A 17,066-nucleotide genomic window follows, 5' to 3' on the forward strand; every position below is an offset into this window, starting at 1 on the left:
GTCCCAGCCTCTTGCCCCCTCCCTCCTCCCCCCCTCCCCTTTATCTCTTGCTGAGCATTGCTCAGCTCCCCTCTGGGGCTGCTCTTCTGCAGGCTCTCAGCCCCAGGGCTCTCAGTCTTTGCTCTTCACAGAGCTGCTCCAGGCCCCTCAGCATCTTCCCAGCCTGCCCTGGACTCTCTCCAGCACTCCCCTGTCCCTCTGCAACTGGGGAGCCCAGAACTGGCCACAATACTCCAGCTGTGGCCTCACCAGGGCAGAGCAGAGGGGGAGGGGAAGAAGAGACCCTTAAAGTAGTTCTGCTTGGGGGACTTTCCTCATGTGAAGGTTTTAGGGGTGAAAAATGTGAGCATTTTATGATATGAATTATCTACCAGCTTGGCCAAGGAGCTCAAAACTCAACAGATCTGCTAAGAACTCTGTCTCCCAGTCTTGAAAGGCCACCAGAAGGTCTCCCTGGAGCCTTCTTCAGGCTGAACAACTCCAACTCCCTCAGCCTGCCCTCACAGCAGAAAGCTTTCAGCCCTAGGACCATGTTGTGTGACTAATCCTGACTGTTTTGCCCATCACCTCTGTGGGATTCCCAACTAGCTGCAGCCTTCCTCCCACTTAATCACAGCTGCTAGAGCAGCAGCTGCAGGTGGGCAAGAAGAAAACCACCACCAAAAACCTGGGAGGGGAAAAGGAGGGGAAACCAAGAAATAACCCAATTAAAGCTCCATCCAGCAACATGAGCTGCTTGTCTGGCTGGAATGTCAGCTCAATTGCTCCCAGCTTACAGCATCTGAAACATCTTCTTAGTAGAAATAACAATAAGCTGATTAGGGGATGGGGGGAAGCAATAAATACAGCAGCAAATCGAATCAGGCAGACTCTGACAGCAGGAAGAAAATCAATAACTTTGGTAATGCATTTTGCAAACTCATTGTTAAAAAAAGAGTCAAACATAAATATAGAGATAGAGCCTTTGAAGTCTTGATTAAGCAGAAGCTCTGAGTCTTCCTTTTTTAATCTTTTTTTTGGGGGGGATGCTTCAAGATCCTTAGCTGGAGTCAAATGCAGCATTTCCCCCTCCCAGTTTCAAAGCAACGGTGTCAGCCTGCACCCAGGGAAAGGTGGAGCGTGGGGAACAGGCAGGCAGGGGCAGGCTAGGAAGGCCACCAGTCCTGAGGGGATGGAGGGATGAAACAGGAGAGAGGGGTTTGGAGGAGCTGCCTCTGGCAGTTGTAAAAGGAGCCCGCTGTGGGGTTTAAAAAGGGAAAAGAAGAAAGGGAAGAAAGCAAGCACAGAAAGACAGGAAGAATGGGAAGAAAGGAAGGAAGGATGAAAGGAAGGAAGGAAAGAAAGAGAGGAAGAAAGGAAAGAAAGAGAGGAAGAAAGGAAAGAAAGAGAGGAAGAGAGGAGGAAAGAAAGAGAGGAAGAGAGGAGGAAAGAAAGAAAGGAAGAAAGAGAGAAAGAAAGAGAGAAAGAAAGAGAAAGAGAGAGAAAGAAAGAGAAAGAAAGAGAAAGAGAGAAAGAAAGAGAAAAAGAGAGAAAGAAAGAGAAAAGAGAGAAAGAAAGAGAGAAGTAAGAGAGAAAGAGAGAAAGAGAGAAAGAGAGAAAGAAAGAGAAAGAGAGAAAGAGAGAAAGAGAGAAAGAGAGAAAGAAAGAGAAAAAGAGAGAAAGAAAGAGAAAAGAGAGAAAGAAAGAGAAAAGAGAGAAAGAAAGAGAGAAAGAAAGAGAAAGAGAGAAAGAGAGAAAGAGAGAAAGAGAGAAAGAGAGAAAGAAGAGAAAGAGAGAAAGAGAGAAAGAGAGAAAGAGAGAAAGAGAGAAAGAGAGAAAGGGAAAGAAAGAGAAAAAGAGAGAAAGAAAGAGAAAAGAGAGAAAGAAAGAGAGAAAGAGAGAAGAAGAGAGAAAGAGAGAAAGAGAGAAAGAGAGAAAGAGAGAAAGAGAGAAAGAGAGAGAAGAGAGAAAGAGAGAAAGGGAAAGAAAGAGAAAAAGAGAGAAAGAAAGAGAAAAGAGAGAAAGAAAGAGAGAGAGAAAGAAAGAGAAACAGAGAGAAAGAGAAAAAAAAGAAAGAGAGAAAAGAGAGAGAGAAAGAAGGAGAAAGAAAGAGAGAAGAGAGAAAGAAAGAAAGAGAGAAGAGAGAGAAAGAAAGAGAGAAAGAAGAGAAAGGAAGAGAGAAAGAGCAGGAAAGAGAAAGACAGAAAAAGAAAGAAAGAGAGAAAGAGAAAGAAAAAGAAAGAAAAAGGGAAAGACAGAAAAAGAAAGAAAGAAAAAAGAAATACAAAGTGTGAAAGAGAGCAAGAAAGAAGAGAGAGAAAGAAAGAGAGAAAGGGAGAAAGAAAAATGAAGAAAAAAGAGAAAGAAAAAGAAAGAAAAAGGAAAGAAAAAAGTGAGAAAAGAAAGAAAAAGTAAGAAAAAAAGAGAGAAAGAAAGAGAGAGAGAAAGAAAGAAGAAAGAAAAAAGAAGGAGAAAGAAAGAAGAAAGAAAAAGGAAGGAAGGAAGGAAGGAAAGAAAGAAAGAAAGGAAGAAAGAGGAAGGGAGGAAGGGTAATTTTCAGTGCTTTTCCATTTAAATCACTGACTATTCTGGGCAGCTGGACACTGATTCTATCAGGGACTCTTTGTGATAAGGCAGGAGCTTGTTTTCCATTTGGGATGTCAGGAAAGGTCATAAAAAATGTGGCTGTTAGTCTAAATTTGCCAGCAGGAAATGTCATTCTGTATTCCTTGAAGCCACTGTATTCTTTCACAGTCCTGGAGCTCTGTGCCCAGTTCTGGAGCCTTTCTCCAGGAAGGGTCTGGAGGTGCTGGAAGGTGTCCAGAGAAGGGCCACAAGGATGAGCAGAGGGCTGGAGCTGCTCTGCTGTGAGGATAGACTGAGGGAGTTGGGGTTGTGCAGTCTGGAGAGGAGAAGGCTCTGAGGAGACCTAATTGTGGCCTTCCAGGATCTGAAGTGGGCTCCAAGAAAGCTGGGGAGGGACTTTTGAGGGTGTCAAGGAGTGATAGGACTGGGGGGGAATGGATCCAAACTACAGGAGAGAAGATTGAGATTAGACTTTAGGAAGAAGTTGTTCCCCATGAGGGTGGTGAGAGACTGGCACAGGTTGCCCAGGGAGGTGGTGGCAGCCTCCTGCCTGGAGGTGTTTGCAGCCAGGCTGGATGTGGCTGTGAGCAACCTGCTGTGGTGTGAGGTGTCCCTGCCCATGGCAGGGGGTTTGGAACTGGCTGAGCCTTGAGGTCCCTTCCAGCCCTGACAATTCTGTGTGATTCACTGCTGTGGGACTCCAACATTTCTGCTCTGTAAGTCGTTCCTGGCTGCTCCTCTAGCAGGATGTTCATCCCTCTGGCTTCTTTCTCTCTCCCCTCCATGAAAGGTGAGTGTGAGAAGGACCTACAGGGGTAGGGCAGGTATCAATGTACAGGAATTCAGCTGACCTTCAGCAGTGCAGTGGTCACAGTGCTGCTGCAAAGTCCCTGACACACAGACTTGGTGGAATTTGCTGCATTGCTTCCTTCTTCTTTTTCCATTTCCAAGCTCCAGGTTAGCTTCTGTCTCCCATTAACCAGCTCCATGCCAAAGAAATGCTTCCAGAAAGGGCTGTGAGAGAAGAATTTCCAAGGTCCCACCTGTAAATGTCAAGGTCAGGAGACTCTGCAGCCTCATTTGGAGCCCTCCTTGCCTTGGCCCTGCAGGGTTTGTCTGAGATGTTGTCAGGTGTAAAGTCTGTAGGTTTTAGAATGAAGAACTGAAGCAAACGAAGCCCCTCCCAGCTGATCCTTTAACCTGATTTGTTTTAACTAGCCCCTGGGAGTTTATTTGGTGGCTGTGGAGGATGAGAGAATGCTTTTCCCAGTGATCTCATTTCTGCTGAGGTGCTGAGTCTGCTCCTCTGCATCACTGCATCCCTCTCACACATTCACAGATGCATTGGGTTGGAAGGGACCCTCAAAGGTCATCTTGCCCAAAGCCCCTGAAGAGGCCACGTTAGGGCCTTGAACACCTGGCCTGGAACACCTCCAGGAATTGGGCATCCACAGCCTCCCCAATCCAAGAGAGACAGGGATCTGCTGGAGATTCCAACAGAGAGCTGTGAGGATGATGAAGGGACTTGAACCTGTTCCAGAGCCTCACAACCCCCATGCTGAAGAACTTCTTCCTCAGCTCCACTCTAACCCTGCTCTCCTTCAGCTTCAAACCATTCCCCCTTGGCCTGGCTCTAGACACCCTCAGCAAAAGTCTCTCTGCAGCCTTCCTGCAGGATCCCTTCAGGTCCTGGCAGGCAGCTCTGAGGTCCCCCTGGAGTCTCCTCTGCAGACTGAACACCCCCAGCTCCCTCAGCCTGTGCTCACAGTAGAGCAGCTCCAGCCCTTGGAGCATCTTTGTGGCTTCCTTTGGCCTCCCTCCAGCAGCTCTGTGTCCTTCTTGTGCTGGGGACAGCAGAACTGGAGGCAGGCTTGGAGGTGAGGTCTGAGCAGAGCAGAGGAAAGAGCAGATTAAAGGAAAGGTCTCAGTGTCAGCTTAGTGTGGGAAGCTTTGGCCAGAGGGGGATGATCCAATCTTCTGGGCTGAGTTTTCAGCACACTTTCCATCATAAACCTACCCCACCCCTTCTAGTCCCTGATTTTAATTGTCTCAGTTAATTGTTTGAACAGGCCAACAGATCAGAGCATGCAGGGTGACTCTGTCTGTCAGGACCCAAGGCTGCAGGGAGAAGCTAATGATGCTCATCAGTGTCTGGCTGCTCTGATGCCTTGTCCTGATACAGGCTGGTCACGAGGAGAAATAACTCTGGGATTAAGGCCAAAGTATTTTGCCTTTCCCCCAAATGAAGCCTAATTAGCATTTTGTGCTGCTCAGGTCGATTGGTTTCGTACCCAAAGTGTGTGTCTGCTGCTTTCACTTCCCCATTTGTGGCCAACGTGCTTGCCCAGCTGCTTTTAGCCCTGAAGCCTGCCTATAGCCATGATTAACAATGGTTATTTATCAGATGAAGGAACCTTCATCCTCTTTCCTGACAGTTCTTGGCTCTTCCACAGAATCCCAGCATGGTGGGGGGTAGGAAGGGAGCTCTGGAGCTCCCCCAGTCCAACTCCCCAGCTCCAGCAGGGCACCCACAGCAGCTTGCCCAGGAGCACAATGGCCAGGGTGGGGTTGGAAGCTCTCCATACAAGGAGACTCCACAACCTCTCTGGGCAGCCTGCTCCAGGCCTCTGCCACCCTCAAAGAAGTTTTCCCTCATGTTTAGATGGAACTTCTTGTGTTCAGCTTTGTGCCTGCTGCTCCTTGCCCTGGCACTGGGCACTGCTGGAGGAAGCCTGGTCCCACCCTCCTGACACCCACCCTGGAAGCAGATATGAGCACTGAGAATCACAGAATCACAGAACATTAGGGGTTGGAAGGGACCTCAAAATGTCATCCAGGCCAACCCCCCAGCCAGGGCAGGGTCAGCTAGAGTAGGTCACACAGAAAGGCATCCAGGTGGGCTTTGGAAGTCTCCAGAGAAGGACACTCGGCAACCTCCTTGGGCAGTCTGCTCCCCCCCATCTCAGGCTTCTCCTCTGCAGGCTAAAAAGCCTCAAGTCCCTCAGCCTTTCTTCATAAGAGCGATGTTCATGCTCCTAAGCATCTTCACAGCCCTGCTTATTGCCACAGATACTGCAGACTGCAGCCAGGAGCAGCCACTCTTGGTGTTAAAACACGACTGCCAAGAACCACTTTCCCCTCTTTCCCTCTGCAGAAGGAGCTGGATGCTCTCCAGATGGTTATTTTTCATCCACAGGAACCACCTCACCTCCTTGGAAGCGCTGGAAGGAAACATTCCACATGCCAGATCCTATCTGCACTTGCAGCTTTAAACATCCTGGTGGTGGCCTGGTGAAAAACATCTTTTAATTAGGAGGGAGATGCTTGCACAGGACTGAGGCAGAGCCACTTGGAGCTGCTGCCTGTGAGGAAGATGCTTGCAAAGGACTGAGGCAGAGCCACTTGGAGCTGCTGCCTGTGAGGAAGATGTTTGCAAAGGGCTGAGGCAGAGCCACTTGGAGCTGCTGCCTGTGAGGAAGATGCTTGCAAAGGGCTGAGGCAGAGCCACTTGGAGAAGAAGACTGATGGAAGGGATCTTATCTGTGCTTATAAATACTTAAAGAGCTAGTGTCAGGAGGATGGGGCCAGTCTTTTGTCATTGGTTCCCAGTTAGTGGGACAGGAGATAATGGTTCCATCTAAACATGAGGAGGAACCTCTTTACCTTGAGGCTGGTAGAGCACTGGAACAGGCTCTTAGAGGTGGTGGAGTCTCCATCTCTTGAGTCATTGAGAACCTTCCTGGATGTAGTCCTGTGCAACCTGCTCTAGGTGAACCTACTCTGGCAGTGGTGTTGGGTTTGATGATCTCCAGAGGTCCCTTCCAACCCCTATCATTCTGTGATTCTGCCTGTGAGGAAGATGCTTGCAAAGGGCTGAGGCAGAGCCACTTGGAGCTGCTGCCTGTGAGGAAGATGCTTGCAAAGGGCTGAGGCAGAGCCACTTGGAGCTGCTGCCTGTGAGGAAGATGCTTGCAAAGGGCTGAGGCAGAGCCACTTGGAGCTGCTGCCTGTGAAGAAGATGTTTGCAAAGGGCTGAGGCAGAGCCACTTGGAGCTGCTGCCTGTGAGGAAGATGCTTGCAAAGGGCTGAGGCAGAGCCACTTGGAGCTGCTGCCTGTGAGGAAGATGCTTGCAAAGGGCTGAGGCAGAGCCACTTGGAGCTGCTGCCTGTGAAGAAGATGTTTGCAAAGGGCTGAGGCAGAGCCACTTGGAGCTGCTGCCTGTGAGGAAGATGCTTGCAAAGGGCTGAGGCAGAACCACTTGGAGCTGCTGCCTGTGAGGAAGATGCTTGCAAAGGGCTGAGGCAGAGCTGCTGCCTGTGAGGAAGATGCTTGCAAAGGGTTGAGGCAGAGCCACTTGGAGCTGCTGCCTGTGAGGAAGATGCTTGCAAAGGACTGAGGCAGAGCCACTTGGAGCTGCTGCCTGTGAGGAAGATGCTTGCAAAGGGCTGAGGCAGAGCTGCTGCCTGTGAGGAAGATGCTTGCAAAGGGCTGAGGCAGAGCTGCTGCCTGTGAGGAAGATGCTTGCAAAGGGCTGAGGCAGAGCTGCTGCCTGTGAGGAAGATGCTTGCAAAGGGCTGAGGCAGAGCCACTTGGAGCTGCTGCCTGTGAGGAAGATGCTTGCAAAGGACTGAGGCAGAGCCACTTGGAGCTGCTGCCTGTGCTAGGGGCTCAATATAACCTTCAGATGCTGCTCTGCAGTAGCAGAGGGATCTCCTGTGAGTAGAAATGGAGCTTAATTCCCTTTGCAGAGCAGCAATCAATAGGTTCCAGAGGTCAAGGGGGAAAAAAAGGCAACCTGATGTGCTTTATGCATTTTTCTTTGTAAATAAATAATGGGGGTGAGGTCAGTGGGGACAAATGAAGGGGGGAGTGACAAACAGCCCCCCGTGCTGGGCTGGCCAGTGCCAGCTTTAACATCTCATCCTGCCTCTGGAGCCTGTGCTTTACACGGCAGAGCACTGCACTCCTGCGGTGTGTGCTGGGCTGCCAGGCACTGGAGCCTCCAGTGGTGGCTTGGGAAGCTTGAAGAGAGTGGCTTGGCTCTCTCCTTCCCTGATTCCACCTCAGAGAAGCACCTTCCTCTTTGAATGCCCTGCTCATCACAGCATGTTAGGAGTTGGAAGGGACCTCTAGAGATCATGCAGTCCAAACCCCCTGCCAGAGCAGCACCACCCAGGGCACACAGGAGCACAGCCAGGTGCTCCAACCCTGACAGTTCTGTGATTCTATTATCTTAAACCAGATCCTTGTGAGTCAGCAACAGCCTCTGCTGGAGCTTCTCCTTCCAAACATTTCTGCTACTGCCTGATGAATTAAACATGTCCAAGGCCTCCTTTCAGCAGGGTGCTCTCCACCAGGCTGCTTTCGAGGCTTTTTCCCCCCTTTCTTTACCATTCCACCTTCAGAAAACAGAGAGAGAAACAGGGAAATCCTTGATGTGCAGTTTGGGAAGGTGGAAGTGAGAGGGAAATGCTGATCTCAGCAGGAAGCTTTGTGCTGGGGTGTGGGTAGATCCTTAAATCCCTGCTTACAGGAGCAGATTTTACAATCATGGAATTGTCAGGGCTGGAAGGGAGCTTAAGGATCATCCAGTTCCAAGCCCCCTGCCATGGCCAGGGACACCTCACACCACAGCAGGTTGCTCACAGCCACATCCAGCCTGGCTGCAAACACCTCCAGGCAGGAGGCTGCCACCACCTCCCTGGGCAACCTGTGCCAGGCTCTCACCACCCTCATGGGGAACAACTTCTTCCTAAGGTCTAATCTAAACCTCCCCTCCTCTGGCTTGGATCCATCCCCCCCAGTCCTATCACTCCTTGACACCCTCAAAAGTCCCTCCCCAGCTTTCTTGTAGCTCCCTTCAGATCCTGGAAGGCCACAATTAGGTCTCCTGGGAGCCTTCTCCTCTCCAGACTGCACAACCCCAACTCCCTCAGTCTGTCCTCATAGCAGAGCAGCTCCAGCCCTCTGCTCCTCCTCGTGGCCCTTCTCTGGGCACCTTCCAGCACCTCCAGACCCTTCCTGGCACAGAGGCTCCAGAACTGGCCCCAGAGCTCCAGCTGTGGTCTCCTCAGAGTGGAGCAGAGGGGCAGAATCCCCTCCCTGGCCCTGCTGGCCACACTTCTCTTGCTGCAGCCCAGGCTCTGCTTGGCTCTCTGGGCTGCAAGTGCTCACTGTTGGGTCCTGCTGAGCTTCTCCTCCCCCAGCACCCCCAAGGCCTCATCCATTTCATCCTCAAAAAACCGGGAGGGGAGAGGCAACGCTTCCAGAGCTGGGTGGTGCTGCAGCACCTCTTCAAAGACCTGCGGGAATCAGAAGCTGAGGAGATGTGGGGGATGTTCGGGGTGCTAATGGATGTGATGAGTGCTAAGGGGCTTGCAGCATAATTACCGTTAATGGCTGGCAGCTCGGTGGAAGGCAGGGAACAGCTTCTGAAAGACAGAGACAAAAATAGAGCCCTTTTCTTTATGTAAAGTTTAATTTTAGACCCCAAGTTTTAAACTCTGAGGAGCAGCCACGGGAGCTACTCTGTCGTTATTTTATCCATTTTATATGTTGGGGGGCGGGGAGTGGATCTGTGGAAGAAAACCTTTGGTTCCTCACAAGCTTGTGGGGGCTAGGAAATGTGGGGCCTTGGTTTTCACAGTCTCACAGTATCACCAAGGTTGGAAGAGACCTCAAACACCATCGAGTCCAAGCTGTCACCACAGACCTCATGACTAAACCACGGCACCAAGTGCCACATCCAATCTCCTCCTGAACACCTCCAGGGATGGGGACTCCACCACCTCCCTGGGCAGCACATTCCAGTGGCCAATTCCTCTTTCAGTGAAGAACTTTCTCCTCACCTCCAGCCTAAACTTCCCCTGGCACAGCTTGAGACTGTGTCCTCTTGTTCTGGAGCTGGTTGCCTGGCAGAAGAGACCAACCCCCACCTGGCTACAACCTCCCTTCAGGTAGTTGCAGAGAGCAATGAGGTCTCCCCTGAGCCTCCTCTTCTCCAGGCTAAGCAACCCCAGCTCCCTCAGCCTCTCCTCACAGGGCTGTGCTCAAGGCCTCTCACCAGCCTCATTGCCCCATCCTGACAGAAGGAGGGATGCTCCACCTGCCTGCTGTGGTCATTAGGCTTGAGAAGGGGACATCCTCAATTTAAGAAGGACATTGAGATACTTGAAGGTGTCCAGAGAAGGGCAACAAGGCTGGGGAGGGGTCTGGAGCACAGCCCTGTGAGGAGAGGCTGAGGGAGCTGGGGTTGCTTAGCCTGGAGAAGAGGAGACTCAGGGGAGACCTTCTTGCTCTCTGCAACTACCTGAAGGGAGGTTGTAGCCAGGTGGGGGTTGGTCTCTTCTCCCAGCACCAGAACAAGAGGACACAGTCTCAAGCAGTGCCAGGGGAGGTTTAGGCTGGAGGTGAGGAGAAAGTTCTTCACTGAAAGAGGAATTGGCCACTGGAATGTGCTGCCCAGGGAGGTGGTGGAGTCCCCAGCCCTGGAGGTGTTCCAAAAAGGCTTGGATGTGGCCCTTGGAGCTGTGGTTTAGCTGTCAGGAGGTGTTAGGGGATAGGTAATAGATTGGACTTGATGATCTCTGAGGTCTTTTCCAACCTGGGTGATTCTAAGATTCTAAGATCCTGAGGGGTTTCAGTGCATTTCCAGCCAGCAGCACAGGTGGTGAGAGCTGGAATAACAAAACTATGAAAGGAGGTTTTTTCACCAGGGGGCAGGAAATGGCAGGGAGGAGACAGCAACCAACAGCCCTGGGGAGAGAGTGGCACAAAGAAGTTGTGTGATGGGGAGGGTTGAGTGTCCTTGGTGTCCTTCTGGCAGCACTGATGCTGTCACTTCTCCAGAGCACTCCCCTGAAGATCCATTCTGTGGAAGGATCAGGGGAGAGGAGCCTTGCTCCAGCTCTGGTGGCAGATGTGGGGATGCTGTGGGCCTGGGATCTGTGCTGCAGCAGCAGCCAGGACTCACCACAGCAGCTCTTAGACTGCAAGCATCGTTTTCACATCTGCAGGGCTGGTGCCCTGGCTGGCCAAGTATCCCTGGGTATTTATAGAGCTGTAATAATTCTTCTCTGTGGCAGACTCCATCTCCTTTGGGAAGCTACAGTTTTGTTTGCTGCTAAATGTTCCTCACCAGAGCTGATGGTCACATTTCCAGCCTCACAGAATGGGTTGGGTTGGAGGGGACCTCAAAGACCACCCAGTTCCAACCCCATGCCATGGGCAGGGACACCTTCCACTGACCTAGTCTGCTCAAGACCGCATCCAACCTGGCCTTGGAGGGGACACCCACAACCTCCCTGGGCAACCTGTTCCAGTCTCTCCCCACCCTTACTCTTCCTCATATCCACTCCACATCTGCCCTCCTGAAGAGTCAATCCATTGTCCCTTGTCCTGTCACTCCCAGCCCTTGTCAGAAGTCCCTCCCCAGCTCTCCTGGAGCCTCTTTGGATACTGGAAGACTGCTCTAAGGTCTCCCTGGAGCTTTCTCTTCTCCAGGCTGAACAACTCTCTCAACTCTCCCATTCTGTCCCCATAGCAGAGGTTCTCCAGCCCTCTTTTGATCATCTTTGTGGCCTCCTCTGGACCCTCTCCATCATCTCCAGGTCTCTCTTGTCTCTGAGGCCCCACAGCTGGACACAGCCCTGCAGGTGAGGTCTCCCCAGAGCAGAGCAGAGGGGCAGGATCCCCTCTCTCCAGCTCTGGCCACTCTGCTTTGGATGCAGCCCAGGCTGCCCTTGGCCTTCTCTGCTGCCACTGCCCATTGCTGGCTCCTGCCCAGCTTCTCCCCCACCAGCACCCCCCAAGTCCTTCTCTGCTCTCAAGTTCATCACCCCTGAGCCTGGACTGATATCGAGGGCTGCCCTGCTCTAGGTGCAGGGCCTTGCACAGGGGAAGAATGAGAAATAGGATAGAAATGAACCTTAGGAGCTTTGTGCCCTGCCCATCAGGAAACTCTTCCATCTGTGTCCCAGGGAAGCAGTCCAGACCCTCATCCAGATCAGCTGTTCTGGTCTCCTTTGGCAGTGCTGGCACATTTACAGCACTTAGCTGGCACAGTCCTTGGGAATTACAGGCAGATCCTCTCTGACATAGTGGGAACAGGCACATCACATGCTGCATCCTCCTGTCTAGAGGCTGTTGGCAAAGCACAGCTTGGGAGTCAGTCAAGGCAGGCTTCTCAAACCACTTCTAGCCCCCACCCCCTTTTCACATCCCTGATTTCCATCCCTGCTCTCCAAAGCAGGATGATTCACATGGTACAGTAACCTACATTTGGCTTGGCACCACTGCTGGGCTATATATAGATGACAGAGTCACCCTCTGCCTCCTCACAGCTTCAGTCTGGGGGGAAGTTTTCAAGCCATGGAGCAGTGCTGCCTGCCCCCCCTGGGCTCAGAGAGGAGCTGGGAGGTGAAAAGGGACACCCAGCATCCTCCCATCTGGGTGGCTGCTGAGGTGGGGTGGGTGCCTTTGCTGCCTATTAGAGGTCTGCACTTCAGAAACCCCAAGTGCCCTCCTGCCAGCAGTTCTCTCTCTCTCTCTCTCTTTCTCTTTGAGCTGTTTCAAATTGAGAGCCTAAAAATAAACCCAAATGGGATCAGAGTCACTCCGTGGTGGGCAGTGGGCAGATGTTTCTTGCTGGGGGGGTGCAGTGGCTCTGCTGCTGCCTTTGGCACCTCTAGAGCCAGGCTGACCCCAGAGTGTAGCTTTTGCCTGGCTTTGGAACACTTTTCTTACCATCAACCCCTCTTTTTATGTTAAAGCCAAGTGGCTCAGTTCCTTCTGCAGGAGCCTCCTTTGTTTCAGTGACTGCCCAGTGGGATGCTGAGCCCTGTGTGCCCCCAGCCTCTTGTCCTGATAGACAATGACCCCCTGACAGCACCACAGAGGGGAAGAGCTCCCCCCAAAACAGCCTCACTGCTGTCACCATCCAGGGAGGTGGCAGCTGTGTTTCTAAAACAGCTTCATTGCAGCCCAGAGTGACCAGCCAAGGGACATCCCCTTGCCCACAGCCTCCCCCTCTGCATCCTGATGAAGGTTCTGTGGCTGTGGAGATGGAGATGAGGAGCTCAGGTGCTCCCTGGCCCCTCTGCTGCTCGGTGATCGATGGGATGCTGCAGGGTGGGGGAGGGGTCTTGATGAGAAATCCATCGGTGGAAGTGATGCTTCACTAATGGCAAGCAGGGAACCCACCAAGGGCTTCAAGGGGAGTTCAAGCCCTGGCTTTTAGCTGGGTGATATTCATGAGAGACGTGGGGAACAGACAGGGTGAGACCTGATGTCTGATCAGCATTCTTTGGGCTTTTATGTTTTGCTTGCTTGTTTCTGGTGGCATCTTTGAGGCAGCCAGAGGCAATGGTGGCTGTAAAATGGCATCGAGGAAGAAGATGAGGATCAGACCCGATGGACCCTGAGCTATTAAGTGCTGTGTTTTGCCTGAAGGCAGCTCTGCTTTCAGCTCTGTTACACCAGGCAGGAAATGGGAATCCAGTCCAGTTCTGGAGCCTCTGTGCCAGGAAGGATCTGGAGGTGCTGGAAGGTGTCCAGAGCAGGGCCACGAGGATGAGCAGAGGGCTGGAGCTGCTCTGCTGTGAGGACAGACTGAGGGAGTTGGGGTTGTGCAGTCTGGAGAGGAGAAGGCTCCCAGGAGACCTAATTGTGACCTTGCAGTGTCTGCAGGGGGCTCCAAGAAAGCTGGGGAGGGACTTTTGAAGGTGTCAGGGAGTGATAGGGTTGGGGGGGATGGATCCAAGCCAGAGGAGGGGAGGTTTAGATTAGACCTCAGGAAGAAATTGTTCCCCATGAGGGTGGTGAGAGCCTGGCACAGGTTGCCCAGGGAGGTGGTGGAAGCCTCACCCCTGGATGTGTTTGCAGCCAGGCTGGAGGTGGCTGTGAGCAACCTGCTGTGGTGTGAGGTCTCCCTGGCCATGGCAGGGGGGTTGGATCTGGCTGAGCCCTGAGGTCCCTTCCAGCTCTGACAATTCTGTGGTTCTCTGATTCTGTGAATCAGGAATGCTGCACAGCATCCTGCAGAGCCCAGCCCCTGCTCACCATGAGGGCTTCAGTGGCTCTGCTCACCTGGAGATTCAGCTTAGGTGTAGAACATAGAATGGCAGCAGCTGGAAGGGACCTCCAGAGATTCAGTCCAACTCCCCTGCCAGAGCAACATCCCCCAGGGCAGGGCACACAGGAACACAGCCAGGTGGGGTTGGAAAGTCTCCACACCAGGAGACTGCACAACCTCTCTGGGCAGCCTCCTCCAGCCCTCCAGCACTCTCACAACAAAGAATTTTTTCCCCATGTTGAGGTGGAAGCTCCTGGGTTCCAGCTTCCTGTTGTTCCTTGTCCTATCACTGGGCACCACCAACCAGAGCCTGGCCCCTTCATCCTGACCCCCACCCCTCAGATATTGATAGGCATTGATCAGATCCCTCTCAGCCTTCTCTTCTCCACATTAAACAGTCCCAGGGCTCTCAGCCTTTCTTCACAGCAGAGATGTTCCAATCCCTTCAGCATCCTTGTAACTCTCTGTTGGACTCTCTCCAGCAGGTCTCTGTCTCTCTTGACCTGGGGAGGCCTAAACTGGGCACAGTATTGCAGGTGTGGTCCCAGCAGGACAGAACAGAGGGGCAGGAGAAGCTCCCTAGCTCTGCTGGCCACACTTCCCTCGATGAAGCCCAGCCTGGAAAGTCCAGGAAGGCATCTTCCCACCAGCCCCTGTGATGTATTTTGGATGTGAAGAAGGGTCAGAGGAGATGCAGGGAAGGATGTAAGTTTTGCTCCCAGCTTGCTCACCTTCTGCCTTCTCTGCAGGTACCTGTCCAAAGATGGATGGCTCAGTCTTGAGGACACTGAGCTCTGCTTAAGGAGGCTGAGGTTTCATTCTCTGCTCTGCTCAACATGGAATAAACCTAAATTCTCTGCCTGCACAGCGTTGCAGCAGTAATTGGCTCCTCAGAGAGCTACCCAGAGGAAAAATGCATTAGGCAGTGCTGGACCCCTGATGCTCTGGAAGATGCTGAATCCCAGCTGCTGCACACTGAGTGCCCCCCAGCCCCTCCCAGGTTTCCAGAACCTCTCATTCCTGTAGGTCATCAGCACCTGAAATACTGCAGCCTGTGCCAGGCCAAACTTTGATGTCTTGGCTCAGTGCTTTATTGCTTTCTTGCCCAGACTCTGCCCCTTCCCATGACTCAGATCTGTCTCGGTCATCCAGAATCACAGTATCACCAAGGTTGGAAGAGACCTCAAAGATCATCGAGTCCAACCTGTCACCACAGACCTCACAACCACTAAACCATGGCACCAAGTGCCACGTCCAATCCCCTTCCTGAACACCTAGTTGAACCTCTTGAACATCCCCAGTGTGCTGTGGGAAGGCTCCAGGGCTGGCACCAGCTCAGAGGAACTGTGCCTGCATCTGAGTGGAGAGGGGCACACATCAGTGCCTGGTCACTTAGGGGAGAGGGTGAAAGAGGCACAGGACTGAAATCCAGGCAGCAGAGTGCTTCTCTCTCCCTTTCCCAGCCTGGCTTGCACTGCACCATCCACATTTGCTCTCCCACCAGGTGCTGAGCACCAGGTGGAGTCTTCCTGCTGGCTTTTTGCATCAGACCAGATTTGCCCTGCCTGGGCTGCTGGGGCCTCATCTTTTACAGAGCAATTGATAACCAGAAGGGCTGAGGAAGCCTTTCTTCTACCTCTGACACCTGGAACCCCCCTGCCCAGCTCTGCTGAGGCAGTGCCTGGCTGTCATTATGGCTCTGGCCCTTTGGGAGGGGAGTGAGACCCCTCACATTGTGAGAGCAGCTGCGCAGGAGGGAGAGGTCACTGCTCTCAGCCATTGCTGGCAGCCCCCTGGGCACTTGCAAGAGAAGGGGTGGGGAAAACCCCAGCCCCACTGAGTTTTTGATTGACTGCACAGTTCTGTGTGCAGATCCCAAAGCTGTTCACTGACAATATTGATGTTGATGGCTGGAGCAGATGGGCCCAGCAGGTAAGAGCTGAAGATGAATGCAGGAGACAGAGCAGTGCCCTGACCCCGGGGGATGACAGCACCTCGGAACCTCCTCCCTGTGGATTTTTGGGGCCAGATTCCCTGAAAGCAGAAGTTTGCTCAGATCTGCTGGAGGGAGCAGATGCTCTAGGGGCTCATGCAAAGCAGCTTTGGGTGGCAAATCCATGCTGGTTCCAAGGCCTTCCCAGTTTGATGTCAGGGGAAGACGAAGTCCACCTGGGGCAGTTTCTGTGAGCTGCAAGTCTTGGTGAGTCTTCAGTTTTAGGTCAGACTCTTCCCCCTTTAGCTCCTTAAGGAGAACAGCAGCCAAAGTGTTGCTGAGGAGCTGCAGCTCAGATGTCACTGCCCAGCGTGGTGGCAGGTCCCCAGGGGAGCTGCACCAACCAGCATCATTCATCATCCATCAGACCTCACCCAGGGATGAATGTCCCACAGCTCCCTGCTGCCTTCCTGGCGTGGGCTGAGAGCACAGCACAGCCTCCTGCACAGGAGAACATTTCTGTTGTTGAAGGTCTCTCCTGCTGTCTGAGCTGATGGATCTTTCTCATTCCCCCTCCTGCCCCAACTTGTCATTGGCAGAGACCTTTCTTTATTGTGCCTCACTTGGTGAGGAAGTGGAGCTTGGGTGTGCATCAGCTCTCATCAATCAGAACACTTCGCTCTCCCCGGTGCTGCAGCCTGCAGCCTGTGACATCCAGAGACGCAGCCTGGGCTCCAAAGGGACCCCTGAGCTTGGGGCAGAGCCTGGTGAGCAATGCTATGGAGGACGTGGCTGTGACACCAGCAAGGACACTGCACAAAGGACAGCAGCACAGGAGCTTGGGAGAAAGCATCGTGGCCATCTCCGGGCTCCCCAGTTGCAGAGGGACAGGAAACTGCTGGAGAGAGTCCAGGGGAGGCTGGGATGGTGCTGAGGGGCCTGGAGCAGCAGTGTGAGGAGCAAAGGCTGAGAGCCCTGGGGCTGAGAACCTGCAGAAGAGCAGCCCCAGAGGGGAGCTGCTCAGTGCTCATCAGGTGGGGGGCAAGAGGCTGGGGTCAGGACCTTGTCAGTGCCAAGCACAAGGGCCAAGGGGCACAAACACACCCAGGAGGTTCTATTTGCCCATGAGGAGGAAGTTGTTTGTTGTGAGGGTGCTGGAGGCTTGGAGCAGGCTGCCCAGAGAGGTTGTGGAGTCTGCTGGTGTGGAGAGCTTCCAACCCCCCCTGGCCACTGTGTTCCTGGGCAAGCTGCTGCGGGTGCCCTGCTTGAGCAGGGAGTGTTGGACTGGGTGACCTCCAGAGCTCCCTTCCCACCCCCTACCATGCTGGGATTCTGTGCAAGAGCCAAGAACTGCCAGGAAAGAGGATGAAGGTTGGTCTTGGTGAGCTCTAGAGATCCATTCAGACCCTTGCCACTCTATTTGAGGGGTCTGTGTGTGTGTGTTTCCTTTGTTGTGTGCTGTTACTTGGATGTGGAGAAGCTTCTTCCTGCTGAAG

Source organism: Melanerpes formicivorus, unplaced genomic scaffold (assembly GCF_026170545.1).
Source record: "Melanerpes formicivorus ecotype bairdi unplaced genomic scaffold, bMelFor1.0.p_v2 SCAF_34, whole genome shotgun sequence".
In the NCBI taxonomy this organism is placed as follows: domain Eukaryota; kingdom Metazoa; phylum Chordata; class Aves; order Piciformes; family Picidae; genus Melanerpes; species Melanerpes formicivorus.